Source organism: Thalassophryne amazonica, chromosome 19 (assembly GCF_902500255.1).
Source record: "Thalassophryne amazonica chromosome 19, fThaAma1.1, whole genome shotgun sequence".
In the NCBI taxonomy this organism is placed as follows: Eukaryota; Metazoa; Chordata; class Actinopteri; order Batrachoidiformes; family Batrachoididae; genus Thalassophryne; species Thalassophryne amazonica.
Window position 1 is genome coordinate 34,354,124 of NC_047121.1, and position 18,288 is coordinate 34,372,411.

At 40.5% G+C, this 18,288-nt stretch overlaps 1 long non-coding RNA gene across 1 annotated transcript; it reads left to right on the forward strand.

The window, feature by feature from the left end:
• The first annotated feature begins 540 nt into the window (after window positions 1–540).
• LOC117500832 lies at window positions 541–17,765 on the forward strand. The gene is made up of 3 exons (XR_004557861.1): window positions 541–673; window positions 12,993–12,999; window positions 17,753–17,765. It is a non-coding gene; the product is annotated as an uncharacterized LOC117500832 (long non-coding RNA).
• The last annotated feature ends 523 nt before the right edge of the window (window positions 17,766–18,288 follow it).

An 18,288-nucleotide genomic window follows, 5' to 3' on the forward strand; every position in this document is an offset into this window, starting at 1 on the left:
AAAATTGTGGATTGTCCCTTCTGGGTCATGGGGAGAGTTACTGCCCCAAGTGGAGGAGTTTAAGTATCTCAGGGTCTATTTCACAAGTGGGGGTAAATTGGAGCGTGAGATTAATAGACGGATTGGGGAGGCATCTGAAATCTTACGGACACTGTACTGGGCCGTTGTGGTAAAGAGGAGCTGTGCCGGAAGGCGAGGCTCTCAATTTACCAGTCGATTTGCATGCCTATCCTCACCTGTGTTCGTGAGCTTTGGGTAATGACTGAAAGAATGAGATCACGGATACAAGCAGCAGAAATTAGATTCCTCCATCCGGTATTTGGGCTTGACTATCCAGGAGGGACTCAGAGTAGAGACACTGCAAGTGCGGAGGTCCTAGGGGAAGACCTAGGACATGCTGGAGAGATTATATTTCACAGCTGGCTTGGGAATGTCTTGGGATTCCCCGGAAGAGGATAGGGGAGTGTGAGATGAACTGCTTGCTCTGCCGCCAACATGACCCGGACCAGGATAAGCAGTTGCAAATGAATGAAAGAATGTCATCAGTGCACATGCCCCACAGGTAAGTTGTGAGATGAAGGTGAAAGAAGATTTCTGGAGTGAGTTTGATGAGGTGGTGAAGAGTTTGCCCAAACATGAAAGAGTAGTGATTGAAGCAGACTTCAATGAGCATGTTATGTAGATGTGGTATCAATGAGAGTAGTGTGGAAGGTCTTTTTTTTTTTTTTTTTTTTGCACTTGCCTGAAATCTGTTTTTATGAGTATTAAGTAAGTAAGTCCCTTCAGCTTCTTCCTTTTTTCCCACGATGGGTCCCCACAACAGATCCATGTTGAATTGGCACAAGTTTTATGCCCGATGTCCTTCCTGACACAACTCCATATTACATGGAGAATGTGCAGGGGTGGTCTTGAAGTGGAAACCTTCCACTCTCAAAACAAGCACATTTACCACTTGGCCACCACCCCTGCCTCAATTTTTAATGAGTTCAATTTATTGGCTCACAAATTTCCACCACTCAGTTGCAGGGGTGGTGGACGGAACTTAATGACTGCTTTATTTGCTTCTGCATTTTTCACTGAAGGAGCACAAAAGGAAGAGCAGCAGTTTGTGGAAATATATATACACTCAACAAAAATATAAACGCAACACTTTTGGTTTTGCTCCCATTTTGTATGAGATGAACTCAAAGATCTAAAACTTTTTCCACATACACAATATCACCATTTCCTTCAAATATTGTTCACAATCCAGTCTAAATCTGTGATAGTGAGCACTTCTCCTTTGCTGAGATAATCTATCCCACCTCACAGGTGTGCCATATCAAGATGCTGTTTAGACACCATGATTAGTGCACAGGTGTGCCTTAGACTGCCCACCATGTGTGCCTTAAACTGCCCAATGTTGAATCAGGTGTCCCCTATTTAAGGATGAAGCCAGCACCTGTTGAACATGCTTTTCTCTTTGAAAGCCTGAGGAAAATGGGACGTTCAGACATTGTTCAGAAGAACAGCGTAGTTTGATTAAAAAGTTGATTGGAGAGGGGAAAACCTATACGCAGGTGCAAAAAATTATAGGCTGTTCATCTAGAATGATCTCTAATGCTTTAAAATGGACAAAAAAAAAACACAGGCGCGTGGAAGAAAACGGAAAACAACCATCAAAATGGATAGAGGAGGAATCAGAATGGCAAAGGCTCACCCATTGATCAGCTCCAGGATGATCAAAGACAGTCTGGAGTTACCTGTAAGTACTGTGACAGTTAGAAGACGCCTGTGTGAAGCTAATTTATTTGCAAGAATCCCCCGCAAAGTCCCTCTGTTAAATAAAAGACGTGCAGAAGAGGTTACAATTTGCCAAAGAACACATCAACTGTCCTAAAGAGAAATGGAGGAATATTTTGTGGACTGATGAGAGTAAAATTGTTCTTTTTTGGGTCCAAGGGCCGCAGACAGTTTGTGAGACGACACCCAAACTCTGAATTCAAGCCACAGTTCACAGTGAAGACAGTGAAGCATGGTGGTGCAAGCATCATGATATGGGCATGTTTCTCCTACAATGGTGTTGGACCTATATATCACATACCAGGTATCATGGATCAGTTTGGATATGTCAGAATACTTGAAGAGGTCATGTTGCCTTATGCTGAAGAGGACATGCCCTTGAAATGGGTGTTTCAACAAGACAATGACCCCAAGCACACTAGTAAACCAGCAAAATCTTGGTTCCAAACCAACAAAATTAATGCCTTGCAGATGTGAAGAATCATGAAAAACTGTGGTTATACAACTAAATACTAGTTTAGTGATTCACAGGATTGCTAAAAAAGCAGCTTGAACATAATAGTTTTGAGTTTGTAGCGTCAACAGCAGATGCTACTATTATTGTGAACACCCCCTTTTCTACTTTTTTTTTTACTAATAGTCCAATTTCATAGCCTTAAGAGTGTGCATATCATGAATGCTTGGTCTTGTTGGATTTGTGAGAATCTACTGAATCTACTGGTACCTTGTTTCCCATGTAACAATAAGAAATATACTCAAAACCTGGATTAATCTTTTTAGTCACATAGCACTACTATTATTCTGAACACTACTGTATATGTATGTGTGTATGATGTTTAAAATCAATAGGCTTTGATGCTGACCTGGCCCAACTATATCATGAGAATTTCTACTTAATTTGTAAATCTGTTTTCCTGCAAATATGCAGAAAGTAAGAGAAAATGTGAATCTGCTGCAAATCATGAATTATTGGCAAACCATTAATGAAAATGTACGCAAACCATAAAGCTCTCACTTCTGGTGTCAAGCACCCTGTCCCGCTGGGCGTGACCCTCTCCTGGGACAGTGGCAGGTGGGGAGTTTGACTGGGGTGGTACACCTGTGAAATGGTAACACAGGTGTTCTAAGGCAAACTCAGGAAGGACAGAAACCTCCCGTGGAGCAGAAGGGCAAAAGCTCACTTGATCTTCAGTTTCAGTATGAATACAGACCGTGAAAGCGGGGCCTCACGATCCTTCTGACTTTTTGGGTTTTAAGCAGGCGATGTCACCAGAGGGTTAACTGGCTTGTGGCAGCCAAGTGTTCACAGCGACTTCACTTTTTGATCCTTCAGTGTCGACTCTTCCTATAATCATGAAGCAGAATTCACCAAGCGTTGGATTGTTCACCCACTAATAAGGAACATGAAAGAGTCTAACGCGTGCGTGAGTCGAGGGGTGGCGCAATGAAAGTGGGAGGCGTGCAGTCATAAGCCTACAGATGGTAACGTTGCACCATTGGCTCCCAAACACATACACCAAATCATGAAGAAATTCATGTTTTGCCAGATGTATGTTCCAGTTTCAGGAGATATGTTTTCATTATTCACGTTTTGCCGATAATTCGCAATCTGCAGCTGATTCACGTTTTGGGGTTAACAGCACCCCTGCAGCCATGGAGTGCTGAAGAGCTAAAACTCCAAACTGACCGTTTATGTCTTTCTTCATCTAGCCACACTCTGTAAGAAGAAATCATTTGTCTGCCGTCATGTGAGGTCCTCCCAGCATCCGTGTTTGATTTAGAGGCTGATACTGTGCCAGTTTAGGGTGAAGCACTTCGAGAGAAGCAACATGTTCAGCCAACAAAAGCTCTGAGAAAATGTTGAAGAACAGCAGAGCAGCACAGATGCTCTAGTAACAGCTGTGAGAAGTTGTGTTGCTTTTCTCTGAAGTTACATTTCACTTTCATTGCAGCTTATTTCACCTGCAGTGAAAACTGAACATGGGTGGTCAAGAAAATACCATTTTAATCTCCTTTAGGAGTATCATTCCAGAAGTCGGACCTCGGCCTCATCAACGATACCTGAACTGTGCTCAAAATGTCACATTTGCATTTAAATCACTGGTTTTCAAACTTTTTTCTGTCACCTTTGGAAGGTGGGAAAGAACAAAGAAACTTATAAATTGTTAATATTAAGGAAAATGGTAACAAAAACAGACAGAAGGGCAGCGCAGTCTCATTTGAACCCTGTGTGATATTGCAGGATTTGACCACTTACGGGGATCACCGCTGCCGTTGCGCAATTATACACAACATAACTTCACACGGAAAAACCGGTCTGCTGTTTTGTTTTGGATGCACTGAAGCAGTCGCAAAAAGTGCAGGTTTTTTATTCCCAGTGGAAAAGGGAAAATGAGGCAAATGGGAGAGTTTGTGTCAGTAAGTGTTAGCCTACACAGCTAACCAGAGGAGCTATGTTCTCTTGGCTGCACAATCGCCTCGACGCGTTTGAGCTCCAGGTCATACACAAACCGCAACACATGTCCACTTTCCACCGTATCATCACTTTTTCTTTGCATTTTCACTTTGTTTGCATGTAATTTGCCCAAAATCTCTTTCCCCAGAAGTAGAGAAATGACATCATGTGTCACATTTTACCCCTTTAGCGCCTGCCCTCAAACGAGACTGTGCTGCCCAATTGAATTATTACATATGAGGTTTCAAGGTGGGGAGTTTGATGAGGCTGTCGCCATCTCAACCTCCTCCCCACCCCCCCCAAAAAGGGCTGGACTATTTATCCAGACATCACTCCTTACCTAAACCAAACAGAGTGCTTCCAGCCAGTCTCCTGTCTGCTACGTGTCCAGAGCATCAGGTCCAAACATTATCCGGGGTTCCCTTTGGTTTGAGGTGATGGTCTTTGGTTGTTCAGCAGGACAACAACCAAACATACATGTACAATAGCACAAATGAATGTTGGACTATTTCAAACTGGACAGCAACTGGCCCCACAGTTTTAGGTCTTCTCTAGTGGATGAGGATCTTTGTGGTTTCAGAAGACTACTGACTCTGACTCATCCTGACACTTTAGACTTTTTGAAGTTTTCTTACCAATATGTGATTAGGTATGTCAGTGGATAAGGATCTGGGCTACCAAGATGTAGACACAGGTTTGATTCACAGTCACACTACCTGTCCTTGGACAAGACCCTTCATCTACATTGTCCTAGTCCACCTAGCTGTCAGTAGGTACCAGTATTGGCTGGGAAGTAACTTGTGCTGGATTGACATCCCATTATGAGGAGACATAGACTTTCATTGCTGTAGAATCTCGGGATAAGCACTTTCACAATGATCCTCAGGGCCTATATAGGACTTGGTCCTCTACCAATATACAGTATGTTTGAGAATCTTTTGAAATTGTTTACATTTTAGCCTCTAAATCTTTGTTGATCTGGATTCTACAAATTTTTTTTCCATAAATGCAATCATAATGTGATTTTTTTTTAAATATACAGCACATACAGTACTATAACCCACCAGGGGTCATTCTGTCACTGGTGTTGACCAGTCTGGATAACAGATTGGGATTTGACCCCAAGCTAACATGTCAAGCTTCATCTCAAACTTCCTGTTTCTCAAATATGAACCAAACAGGTTCAGAAAGTCACGCTCAGTTTGTATGGTGCCAATTTAGATAATTGATGTAACAAAACTCTGCTACTTACTATCCAGCATGCAGAACAGCTAATCCACCAAAGCACACAGGATGCAAACCGTATCACGGTGGCCCAACGCTTCCACAGACATTAGATCAGACTTACAAGCACAATGTCTACCATATACACAGCTCAAACATCCTGTTTATCTTTGAAACAACGTGTCAGGAAAAGGGTTTGTAAGGTGCAGAGGATTCAGACTCCTGCATTACCTTGTAGAGCTGCAGCTGCTGGTTGAACGAGGAGGAGGAGGAAAGGCCTGTTTCAGTCCTGACAGCTTTGTAGGGATGACTCGATCACCATGAGGTAATAACAAGTTTTATATGACAGGGGAGCAATTATTGAACTTCAGCAGTCGGAGGCACAGGCCTTTTAATTGAAGGGGGCGTGGTGTTTCTCAACGTATTTTTAGATGAAGGCTCAAGAGTATTTTCTGCACACAAAAGCAATCTGCTCCCTAAATACTCTGCATCTAACCTCTATGCTCAACCTTGCGGATGATAGGCTAAATATAACCATTCTGGGCTGAGTGCAACTGGGCCCTGAGGATGGAGGCCCGACTACCGGAGGTTTGTCAGCAAATTCTGAGGTTTGGCTTCCAGTTTCCTCCTATTGTGTAAGATGAGTAAGAGTGTACTCACACTAGAAGATTCATACTATGCCCAAGCATGAACCATTGCTGTGCCCAGTGCCCACTTCATGAGGTAGTCTTGGGTATACAGTTCAGTTGGACTCGTGCACGGAATGCAGATCACTAACTATACCAGAGCACAAATGTCTGGCCCGTCATCAATGATGTGACTGTTCCATTTACCAATTTGTGTCGTTCTTGGATGTGCTGTACTTTCTGAGGAGGTTGCAGTCGTTTAACATCTACAGGAAACTCCTCTGGATGTTCTACCAGTCCATAGTAGCCAGCGTCCACTTTTACACCGTGGTGTGCTGGGGAGGCAGCACATCCAAGAAGGACACATCCAGACTGGACAAACTGATCAGGTGGGCTGGTTCTGTGGTTGGCATGAAGCTGGACTCTCTGGTGACGGTGGCAGAGAAGAGAACACTGGACAAACTGCTGGACATTATGGACGATGCCAGTCACCCTCTACACACAGTCTACACACAGAGGAGCCTCTCCAGCCACAGACTGCTCCTTCACAAGTGCAGGACCAACAGACTGAAAAACTCCTTTGTCCCACAGACCATCCTTTGTCCCTCAGAGTGAGGAGAAACAGGAGGACGGGAAGGAGCGGAGCAGTAGTAGCCAGTAAACCAGTACTGATCAGTATGTCTGGTATTTATATTTGTGAATTTATATTTATATTTGCAAACTGATTCTTTTTTTTTAACTTTCACATTTGATGCTGTTTGTGCTGTGTGCTGCTATACAATGCTGCTGGAACCTCAATTTTCCTGAGGGAGTCTTGCCAAGGGATCAATAAAGTTCTGTCTAATCTAATCCAAAAGGCCGAAGTGAGTATCTTTTGCATGGCGGCGAGATGTGAGGATTTCAGATATCCAGAAGGACATCAAAGTTGGACTGCTGCTTATTCCTACAGAATGATAGTCATTGAGTTCCAGGCATCTGATTATGATGACTTCTGAAACCCAGGAAAATACTCAGGAACCCAGGAAAAGAACAAAAGAAGTTTATCACAAGAACAGGACTTCAAACTTCAAGTGGAAAGGTGCTGTGCTAGAATATAAAAATGGATATATACTATCTGAGATGCTGATGTTATACCTCGAAACATGAAACATTAGCGTGAATATTATATTAAGAGGAAAAGTCCAGTGAGGGATTGGTCGGGACTGTGTGTGAATTTTTGGCACTGCTGGAGTATACAGAGGAAGAAAGAACATCAAATCACTTATCTTGTCTTTGAGCACGAGGGAAGACAGAGTTTATGGGCTGCTGATTAGAATTCAGAGGAGGAGCACAGCTCTTAACTCACTTCAGTAATGAACTTATCACAGACTCCACTCATATTTCACCTTCTCTCATCTCCAGTGTCTCTGCCAGCTCCTGAGGTCAGCCGTTTACAGAGTATATATTTCACCACCACCTTATGTCTTTCAAATCTCCTGAAGGACCCTTTGTGTCTCAGGCTGTATCGCAGTGTGTTTCCACACCCAACTCAATTGCAGGTGGTTGAAAGACATGTAGACATTAGAGGTGGGCGGATCAATCCTAATATCGATAATATCGATACCAATGCTGGTATTGATATTGAACGATCCTCATGTAAAAAGATTGATACTCAAGCTTTTTTTTCTCTCCCGCACGCAGATTCATCAAAGTCTGCTCTCTGTCTGCAAGAGCAGTGCTGCGCTGTGTCACACAACACATAGCAGCGCACCCTTGTATTGTGGTTTGTCAGCCCTCTACTTCAGGAGATTTTATTTTAAGTTGTGTTGAGTGATATTTTTTAAACAAAAATGTTGATTGTGATAATGAAGTATTTTGTTGTCACGTACAATGTTTCGCGAAATTCTATCCTAGGTCTTTTGGATCCTTTGGATCTATGAAGCTTAAATATGAAAAAGTTTTGGTATCGATATCAGCGATACTGGGCCTGTATTTACTTGGTATTGGATCAATACCAAAATTCCCAGTATCGCACACCTCTAGTAGACATGAGTGATGTACATATTTATATTTTATCTGTGTCATTAATAACCTGTCTTTTCAGAAGCGTACCTGAATGAATAAGTGAATTTATTCGGCACACACACCTACTTGACAAAAAAAACCTCATAAAACAAACAAAAAACCCCTCAATTTCACAGTTTTGTGCAGCCAAAAGGGTGTAGGCAGAAGCAAAAGCTTATAAACACTCACCCCTTTTCCCATTAAATATATATATTTATATATAATGGCTGAGTGGATCCTTATCATTTGATTGGTGTTTAGAGTGTAATTTGGTTCAATACGTTTGGTACCATTGCACTCTGTGAACCACGCCCACTACTGGCGGCGGCATTTAGCTGAACATGCGGAGTTTGTTTTGCTGACTGACGATGATTTGAAGGAGCTAAGTGACAGTGCTAATTTTTCTAACACACACACACACACACACACACACAAACAAAAACAAATCCACTGCGCTGTAAGCCATCTGGAGGCATGAAGAGCTGTTAGGAGGAAGTTAGAATGAAAAGCTGGACTAATTTCTGGCGTGATTTTTTTTCCCCCGTTGGTACAGTTTTTTGTTTTGTTTTGGAAGTACACAAAATCGGTGCACGGCATCTCGGACTTAATCGTCAGAATTATTTTTGGACTCCTATTTAAAGTTTGTGTTTGATTGTTGATGTCAAAGCAGCAGTGACGCACCAAAGGACAAATTTGTGATGTGATTTGTGATTTTTTTTTTTTTTTTTTTTTTTTTTTGAAGTACTCAAAGTCAGACGTACCAAGTCCCTTTTCTGTTGTTTGTAAATTAATATAATATAAAATGAAAAGGATCCGTTATATAAAACAGATAATGAATGTTTTTACATTCTTTCAATGGAACAAATATTTGATTCTCATAAACATAAACTCATAAACATTCATTATTTGTATTTATATATATATATATATATATATGTTTGTCCAGTAAGTGTGCCACCTGACCGCCACTTATTCAATGTATCACCTCATATCTTCAGAGTAAAAATGCATCACTTCAGTTTATTATTTCTAATAGAGACAGATGTGAACCTGTGCTGTCTGTTTTTTAATTGTTTTTAAGTTCATTTTTGTTCTCTCAGTTTCCAACTATAATTCAGAAATGCTCAAAAGTTCCTGGGTGGCTGCCACTTGACTCAGAAAGAAGTAATGCATGAAGTCAGCCAGCATAATAAAAGAAAGAAAATTCAACAACAAAGCTACAATGTTAAATGCTCCTCTGGAGATTTTTTTTTATTTTGATGAGTTTAACAGAGGTTAAAGGTTGACGATGAAAAAGTTTTCAGTTTGGTCAGGTTTCAGGATCATCATCTATACGAATGAGTCAGCTTTGCAACCAACATATTCTGCAGACGTTTATGTCTTATCTTTTCCTTTTCAGAAGAATGGAGCTATGTTGCTTCAAATATTTTGGATCCACAGATTTTTGAAACGTGACCTCGGCATCTGGAAGAATATGGAATGACAGTTTGAGAATATGGAATGAAACCTGAGAATATCAAATGAAATTTAAAATGGAGATAAATTCTTATTACATCCTTTCCAGGGTGTACCCCGCCTCTCACCCTGTGACTGCTGGGATTAAGGGTCAATGGGGGAGTTGGAGCCTATCTCAGCGGTCACTGGGCGTGAGGCGGGGTACACCCTGGACACGACTCTAACCTATAATCTACAAAACACAACTCTTCTTATGTCAGTTTCCAAACATGCTCATCTCCAGCTAATGTCCCTGCAGACTGCTCTGTCAAATTAGCGCTTGTCAAAACAGACTAAACAGAGTTTCACAGGTGAATGAATTCCTGGAGTCCTGGTGGAGGGCAGTCTGGATCATAACATCCCTCCAGCAGGATGTGGAAGATTAATTTCCCCTGACTAAAGAACTTAACTTCCATCCTTCTGATACCACCATCAAGTCCACAGGAGCAGGCCAGGGTCAGTCAGAAGGTGAGAGGTTGTGTTGCAAGCAGCTGGGTTCATGAGGGGTCATGTCAAGTTGATTATAACTGTCTCCTCCAAAAATTCCAGTCATATCTGATAGAGAGTCAAGGACTTCTACACCCCCCCCCCTCCCCCCTCATACTGAATGTTTTTTAAATGGCTCTGTTTGGGTTTATCATACCTATACTGCTTCCTATGTCTATAACAGATATTCAAAAATTTTATAATATAATTATTATTGATTTTATATGATAAAATGAAACTTGTAATGTTAATGAAATACATATGTTTCCAGTGTCATAAATTACCCCACATAATATTCTGTTATCCTGCAAAATAAATAAATAGATAGATAAATAAATAAATATCACAACAGCAGGGTCAGAAATCCCCTCATATGGAGAGCCTCAGCAGAATTTACTCCTGTTCCATTAATGTTAGACATCAGTTAATTCAATTTATTTATTTATTTATTTATTTATTAAGGGAAAAGGGGGAAAATGTGGAAACAGAAATGACCTCATATAACTTTCCATTATCCTTGCCACATGAATGTAACAATTCCTGCCAAAAAAAAAAAAAAAAAAAAAGTTGTAGGATAAGTAGTTTGACAAAGTCATGGTAGGACATATTTTTCTGATTAAAAATATCACAAAAATACATATAAATATTTGGCATGGTTCATAAAATGACCCCACTCAGTTGCTTGAAGGAAATTCATCAGAATATTTGTCACTTATAATCTGTTCTGAGGCACCTACTGGTGCTGCACGAAATATTTATTCATTATATGAAATTTTCATTCATTCATTCTTTCATTTAATCACTTTTTGCAAGGATTAAATGAAAATTACACTTTCTTACAACTTTGTTAAAAAAAACATGTTCTGTGTCATTTACACACATGCCCTTTACTCATTATAACATCATATTTCCTAATAGCTAGTCATAAACAATCATAGAAATTAATAATGTGAACAACAGGACTCCCTCCCAAGGGCTTGTTACCACGGTAATTATCCCACGCTCCTACCATGCTACAATGGTGGCTGATATTAGCTGCTAACTGATGAACTAGAACAACTACTACAGAGATTCACTAATAAACACCAAACCTAACAAAATGTCACCAAAATACAGTGAAAATGTCCTTCTAGCCCAGAATGTCAAAATAATGTCACCAGCTTAGCCCTGAAGTGGAAAAATATCTCCTCACTCATTCTCATGCTAGCTACATGTGACGTGTTGTGCCATATGTGCCTTGGCAGAGCTACGCGCTCCCTGAGTGCCTTCTAATTAATGCTAGGTTAGCACAGCGTGCAGGCTGCATTGCGTTTCACACTCTATATGTCAGCGCATTCTGACACGTCAGCTTACTTCAAAACCCGCTACATGCAGGACAAGCCGTAACCTGTGTACACCTCTGTAGGCGTTGTACCACCAACCTCTGGTAACAATTAACTGACTATTACGGCATCCAATAAATAAAGAACAGAACAAAAACAAAAATGAAGAGAAAAAAAAATCAATCATGAACTGCAGTAAATATATGCAGGAAAAATAAACCAACTTTTATTTCTTCAGAATATATGTTTCACTTTTATGCTTGAAAGAAAATAGTTGTTCACACACACACACACACACACACACACACACACACACACACACACACACACACACACACACACACACACACACACACACACACACAAAAAAACATTCCCAGGAGCATCACTTGAAGAAAAATCAAAGCTTGACATCTTACAAAGCCATAAAATGGCACAAAAATAAAACCTCACATTGCTTTGAATGCTTGTTTGAGGAGGCGGCTGCATTCACTCCTTCAGGAAGAGTCTTTTGCAGGTAAGGACAAGTCAGGACAACGAAGAGAATTAAAGAGTGTGCTGCACGTGTTAGGAACAGAGCATGTGAGTGACACGGCAAAACTGTTTTGTTTACCTTTAAAATGAGAAATATACAGAGCAGGTAGCTCAGAGAGACAGGAGTTGGGCTACCAATATGTAGACCTGGGTTTGGTTCCAGTCCATGTCCTTGGACAAGACACTTCATCTGCATTGTCTCAGTCCACCCAGCTGCCTTTCAAAGCATTTATTTAGAATCACTTGTTGATGTATTGATGCCCAATTTAACACATCTTAGGATGCCTTCCTTTACAAACAGACTCTAGAACAATGTTTGAAAGAGGTTTTGAAACATTCTGGAGTAGTATTTCAACTTAACATCACTAACTTGCAGTACAGATGAAAACTTTTGATGCCAATTCCAGCCACATGTCTGTTTTATAATAACCAAGTGGCTTCTGTGTGTGTGCTTGTGTATGGCATTGATCACGGAGAAACTGGGAACAGCTGACATTTGCCTTTTGGTATGCTAATGTATTTTGGGTCAAGGATGGACGCTGCAAAAACAGAAAGTTGATAGGACTAATATTTTTTGAGAAATTAGCGATATTTGCTAACAACAGTGAACAATGGACATTGTGCTCCAATGCACCCTGGGAGTTCAGGGTTTTAAATGTTATTGTGGTTCATGTTAGTTAAACAGTGTTGTTAGTGTTATTGATTTATTGTGTTTTTGTAGTTCAATTGGTTTAGTCAGTTGAGTTAAGTGTCATGTTACTGTTATATATACAAATACATGGATGACAGAAGAAAGTGAAAGCACGTATTTTCATTGTGGTGCATTTAAAAATCAAATGACAAAATAGTAACAACAACAACAACAACAATAATAATAATAATATTATTATTATTAATAATAATAATAATAATAATAATAATAGTACCAATATGATAAGAAGAACCTAAACAATTTCTAAATACATTAAGACAGTAAATTAACATTAAAAATTATAAAAAGGTTGAGTTCTTCTAAAAATTGTTGAGGTCTATGGTACTAAAACATTCTGGACTCACATGCCATTTGAACTCATTACATAAACTTTGCATAATTTATTACCACCCTTAAAAATGTCAGCTACCAATTTTATAAACTCTACTCAATCTAGAGCCCGTGGATCTCCATGGGAACTCACTGTTTATATCTACAGCACCATTCAATCTTACTTTTTCGATTTGTGGTGTATTTTGTCTGGAATTTTCCATTTCTCAGTGTGGTTACTAGCTTGTTAAGTGATCAGAATGGAGTGACGAGCAAGAGTGTTCAGGAGGTACAAGAACTACATCAGTATCAACCATAAAACAGTAATATATTAATCATGCTCCCTTGTTTTCACTCAGGGTTGCCACAGCAGATCTGGTGGATCTGCATGTTGATTTGACAAAATTTTATGCCAGATACCTTTCCTGACGCAACTCCACATTACATGGAGCATGGGCAGAGGTGGGGTTTGAACCATCCAGAAAGTGGCAGACACATCTGAGATATTACACTGGCAAAATAGATTTGCTATTTCAATTGATCTGGTGCATTGATAGGCCACCAGATGGCATGGCTTTTGTCCTCATTATACCGTGCATAGGAAAGTATTCACAGCACTTCACTTTTTCCATATTTTGTAATGTTACAGCCTCATTCCAAAACGGGCAAAATTAATTTTTCCTCAATATTCTACACACAATACCCCATAATGACAATGTGAATTTTTTTTGTTTTTAGATTTTTGCCAATTTATTTAAAAAAAAAAAAAAAACAACAACTAAGGAATCGCATGTATATAAGGACTCACAGCATTTGCCATGAAGCTCAAAATTGAGCTCAGTTGCATCCTGTTTCCACTGATCATCCTTGAGATTTTTCTATAGCTTAATTGGAGTCCACCTGGGATAAATTCAGTTGAATGGACCTGACTTGGAAAGGTTCACATCTGTCTACATATAAGGTCCCACAGTTGACAGTGCATGTCAGAGCACAAACCAAGCATGAAGTCAAAGGAATTGTCTGTAGACCTTTGAGACAGGATTGTCTGGAGGCACAAATCTGGGGAAGGAGAAAAAATTTTTTTTTGTTGCTTTGAAGGTCCCAATGAGCACAATGGCCTCCATCATCTGTAAATGGAAGAAGTTTGGATCCACCAGGACTGTTCCCAGAGCTGGACACTCATCTAAACTGAGTGATTGGGGGAGAAGGGCTTTAGTGAGGGAGGTGACCAAGAACCCAATGGTCACTCTGTCAGAGCTCTAGCATTCCTCTGTGGAGAGAGGAGAACCTTCCAGAAGGACAACCATCTCTGCAGAAATCCACTAGTCAAGGCCTGTATGGTAAAGCGGCCAGACAGAAGCTACTCCTTAGTAATCGGCACATGACAGCCCACCTGGAGTTTGCCAGAAGGCACCTGAAGGACTCTCAGACCATGAGAAACAAAATTCTCTTGTCTGATGAGACAAACATTGAACTCTTTTGCGTGAATGCCAGGCATCATGTTTGGAGGAAACCAGGCACCATCCCTACAGTGAAGCATGGTGGTGGCAGCATCATGCTGTGGGGATGTTTTTCAGCAGCAGGACGTGGGGGACTAGTCAGGATTGAGGGGAAAATGAATGCAGCTATGTACAGAAACATCCTGGATGAAAACCTGCTCCAGCGCGCTCTTGACCTCAGACAGTTCATCTTTCAGCAGGACAATGACCCTATGCACACAGCCAAAATATCAAAGGAGTGGCTTCAGGACAACTCTGTGAATGTCCTTGAGTGACCTAGCCAGAGCCCAGACCTGAATCTGATTGAAGATCTCTGAAGAGATCTGAAAATAGCTGTGCACCGATGCTCCCCATCCAACTTGCTGGAGCTTGAGAGGTGCTGCAACGATGAATGGGCAAAACTGCCCAAAGATAGGTGCACCAAGCTTGTGGCATCATATTCAAGAAGACTTGAGACTGTAATTGCTGCCAAATGTGCATCAACAAAGTATTGAGCAAAGAATGTGAATACTTATGTAGCCAAGTGTGATTTCTTTGTTTTTAATAAATTTGCAAAAAAAAAAAAAAAAAATTCTTGTCATTATGGGGTCTGGTGAGTAGAATTTTGAGGGGAAAAAATGAATTTAGGGCGTGAATACTTACATACATGTGATTTATTAGATTTTTATTTTTAATAAATTTGCAAAAATTTCAAAAAACATTTTTGTTTTGTCATTATGGGATGTAGAATTTTGAGGGGGAAAATGAATTTACCCCATTTTGGAATAAGGCTGCATGTAACATAACGGAATGTGGAAAAAGTGAAGCGCTGTAAATACTTTTGGGATGAACGTCCTTTTAATCTGATGAGTTATAAAATTATGACAGTTATTGTGTTTAAAGGAGACCTGCACTGAAAAAATGCAGTCAGATTTTTTGAACAAAAAATGACTTACATTTACACATGAGATCCTTCTGAATGTAGTAAAGTAAATCTGCAAGCCCAGATCTGTCATTCAACGGAGAAATCTTCATTTGAAAATGACAAATTTACAGCTAACATTTAGCCCTCCGCAAATTGTCCCTCTCATCATGGACGCTGCCGAGACGTCACGGACAAGACCCTCTCCCAGCATGCATTGCGCCAATTGTAATTTGTGGATTTACGTCAGTTTGCATCTGCACCTTTTTCTTGTCTTATACGGAAGGATCTACTTTTTTTAAAACTTCATATTGTCTTGCGGCACGTTTGGTGAGGACACATTTCTTTTATTTGTGCTTGAAAATTATTTTGGGGGACTTTTTCATACGCCTGTTTGATTGAGTGGTGTCGCAATGAAAATCTACTGTCTTTCGCCTCTGGTACCATCGCGGGATATGGAGGCGAGACCCGCAAAGAATCCCACTCATTAAAAATATATAAACCTCTCTCAGCGTCCATGGAGCTCTGGGACTCCGATTGCCAAGACGTGCGGTGCTGTGGATTTTGCCACAAGAAGTCTGTCCTTGCAGCAACAGGTGTACCGGCCGCTTCACATTAAAACAGCGAGCGTAATCTCAGGACTTGTGCCAAGTGTGCTGCAGCTCCATTCAGTAGACAGAGAGGTGATGCCGGTGTTGTGTGCTGAATCTGTCGATGTCGTTGCTGATCTGAGCACACGGATCTGTATCTCACATTCATTGCAGCTTACTTTTGGATGTTGAAACCAGGACGTGTATAAGTAACATTACGAACAGCTAAAATCAATTTCAATGCGGGATCGGACTGAAGGCGGGATCGCGTCGTCTTGTCCCTGACGTCATGGAAATGATGCGGCTGTACGAACTGTTTTCACAGAGGGCTAAATTTTAGCTGCAAATTTGTCATTTTTAAACGACGATTTCTCCGCTGAATTACAAATTTGAACTTACAGATTTACTTTACTGCATTCACAAGGGTCTTATAAATACATATCAGCTATTTCTTTCTGAAATCTGACCACATTTATTTCAATGCAGGTCTACTTTACGTTAATGTCAACACAAGAAGGCTGTGATGTGTTAATCCACTCACCCACTCAGCTATATTTTTCTTGTCCAAGCCCTATGCTGTTTCCAGCACAGTGAACAATGCTGGAAATTAACAAGAATATTCTTGAGAATTAAGAAACTGTTCTGTTTTTGAAGAATTCAGTTAATTATGCATTACTAACATACTTTTCACTACAAACATTTCCACCCTTAGTCATTTGGGATGTTCCAGAATGTTTCATTAGAGCCATCAGCAGAAAATTTAACTTGTCTGTTTCCCAACATTTCCACACAAAGTGGGAAATTCCCATTTATAAGGCTTCTTTTTCAAAAAAAAAAAAAAAAAAAAAGAGTGCAAATTTACACATCATATGCTTTAAGTGCTTGCTATTTATAGAAAAGGATTCTGGTGTCTCTGTGGGCGATCCAGAAATGATTACAGCCTCAGCATGCGCAACAGATGCATGAGCTGTTGGTGCACCAAATGACTCTTGGTATTTTTGTTGTTCTGTGTTCCATGTCAGAGCAGCGGAATGAGATTTGAGGGCGTTTGCAGAGTAGTAGCACAAGCCCTTTGGGCTTTGGCTGGATACTGAGCTTCATGAGACTGTAGTAAGATCAGTACAGCACCAAATGTTTGCCATAGCATTTGCATTTTGCTTTTGTTAGCCATTTACAAGATAACGGTTTGATGGGATTCAAACCTATGACCCTCTTGATGTGGGATGGAGCGTGTCATTGGCTGGGTTGTTAGACACATTTAAGCCTTGTGTTGGTAGCCCGTGTCTAATGATCAGCATGACGAGTACAAATTGACAAACAGAGAGGAAACGCTCCAGCTTGACTTTCTATTTGACACAAAGATACATCAAACTCTTTCTGTTTTCTTTGCAGTGATAAAGACCTTGCTGTCATTTGTTTGGTGTCAAACATCTAACAAATTTCCCACTTAGAAGATCCACATGGCGCAATCAAAATGGTTATTTGTCATTTTACTCAATTAGTTACAATTTTGCAACTTTAATTCAAGAAGTTCACAGAGCAGGTAGCTCTGTAGGATAGCAGTGGGGCTATTAATATGTAGACCAGTGGCGGCCGGCCCATAGGGGGCGCTAGGGCGCTGCCCTCCTAGATGTGGAGGGGGAGTCATTATATATATATATTTAAAAAGTATTATCAATGTCAGTTTTACTTAATAGTATGTGCCTACATGTAATATGAATGATTAAAACAACACTTCCTCCAACTGACTCTAATTCAACAGTGCATTTCCACAGACAGAAGCAGAGAACGTACATTCAAAGCGCCCTTGAAGTGCAGCGAAATAACCAATTGTATGTAGTTGCTAGGGAAAAATTAATAAATATTTGGCAAATCAACATTGCCAAAATTAATGGCTTTGGGGCGCCGGAATTTTAGCCCTTGCTACAAAAATGCGGGAACGTTAGATTACAGTCAGTGATACACGTGACGCTGCAGCTGTCAGTCAGTCAGGAAGAGATGATGGTGATGACGACGTTTGGGTTATATTTATTTATTTTTATTTTGTCTCCGTGTGTTTTACTGGAGTAAGTTGAAGAACTCTTCGGAGGTTTAAAACGGGACAAAACTAATCAAATCAATGACACCAAGGTTTGGCGGGGATCCTTTTGGAGGCGCACGGAGGTGCGCACATCAGATCTTTCTCGTGGTTTAATGACAGTTGCACATCCCGGTTGGAGGAGAGACGTTTGACTCGTTATAAACCGTGTCAGGCTTCATTCACACTGTCAGCGCGCACACGTCACGGAGGCTGCTGATCTGCGCTCTTTAC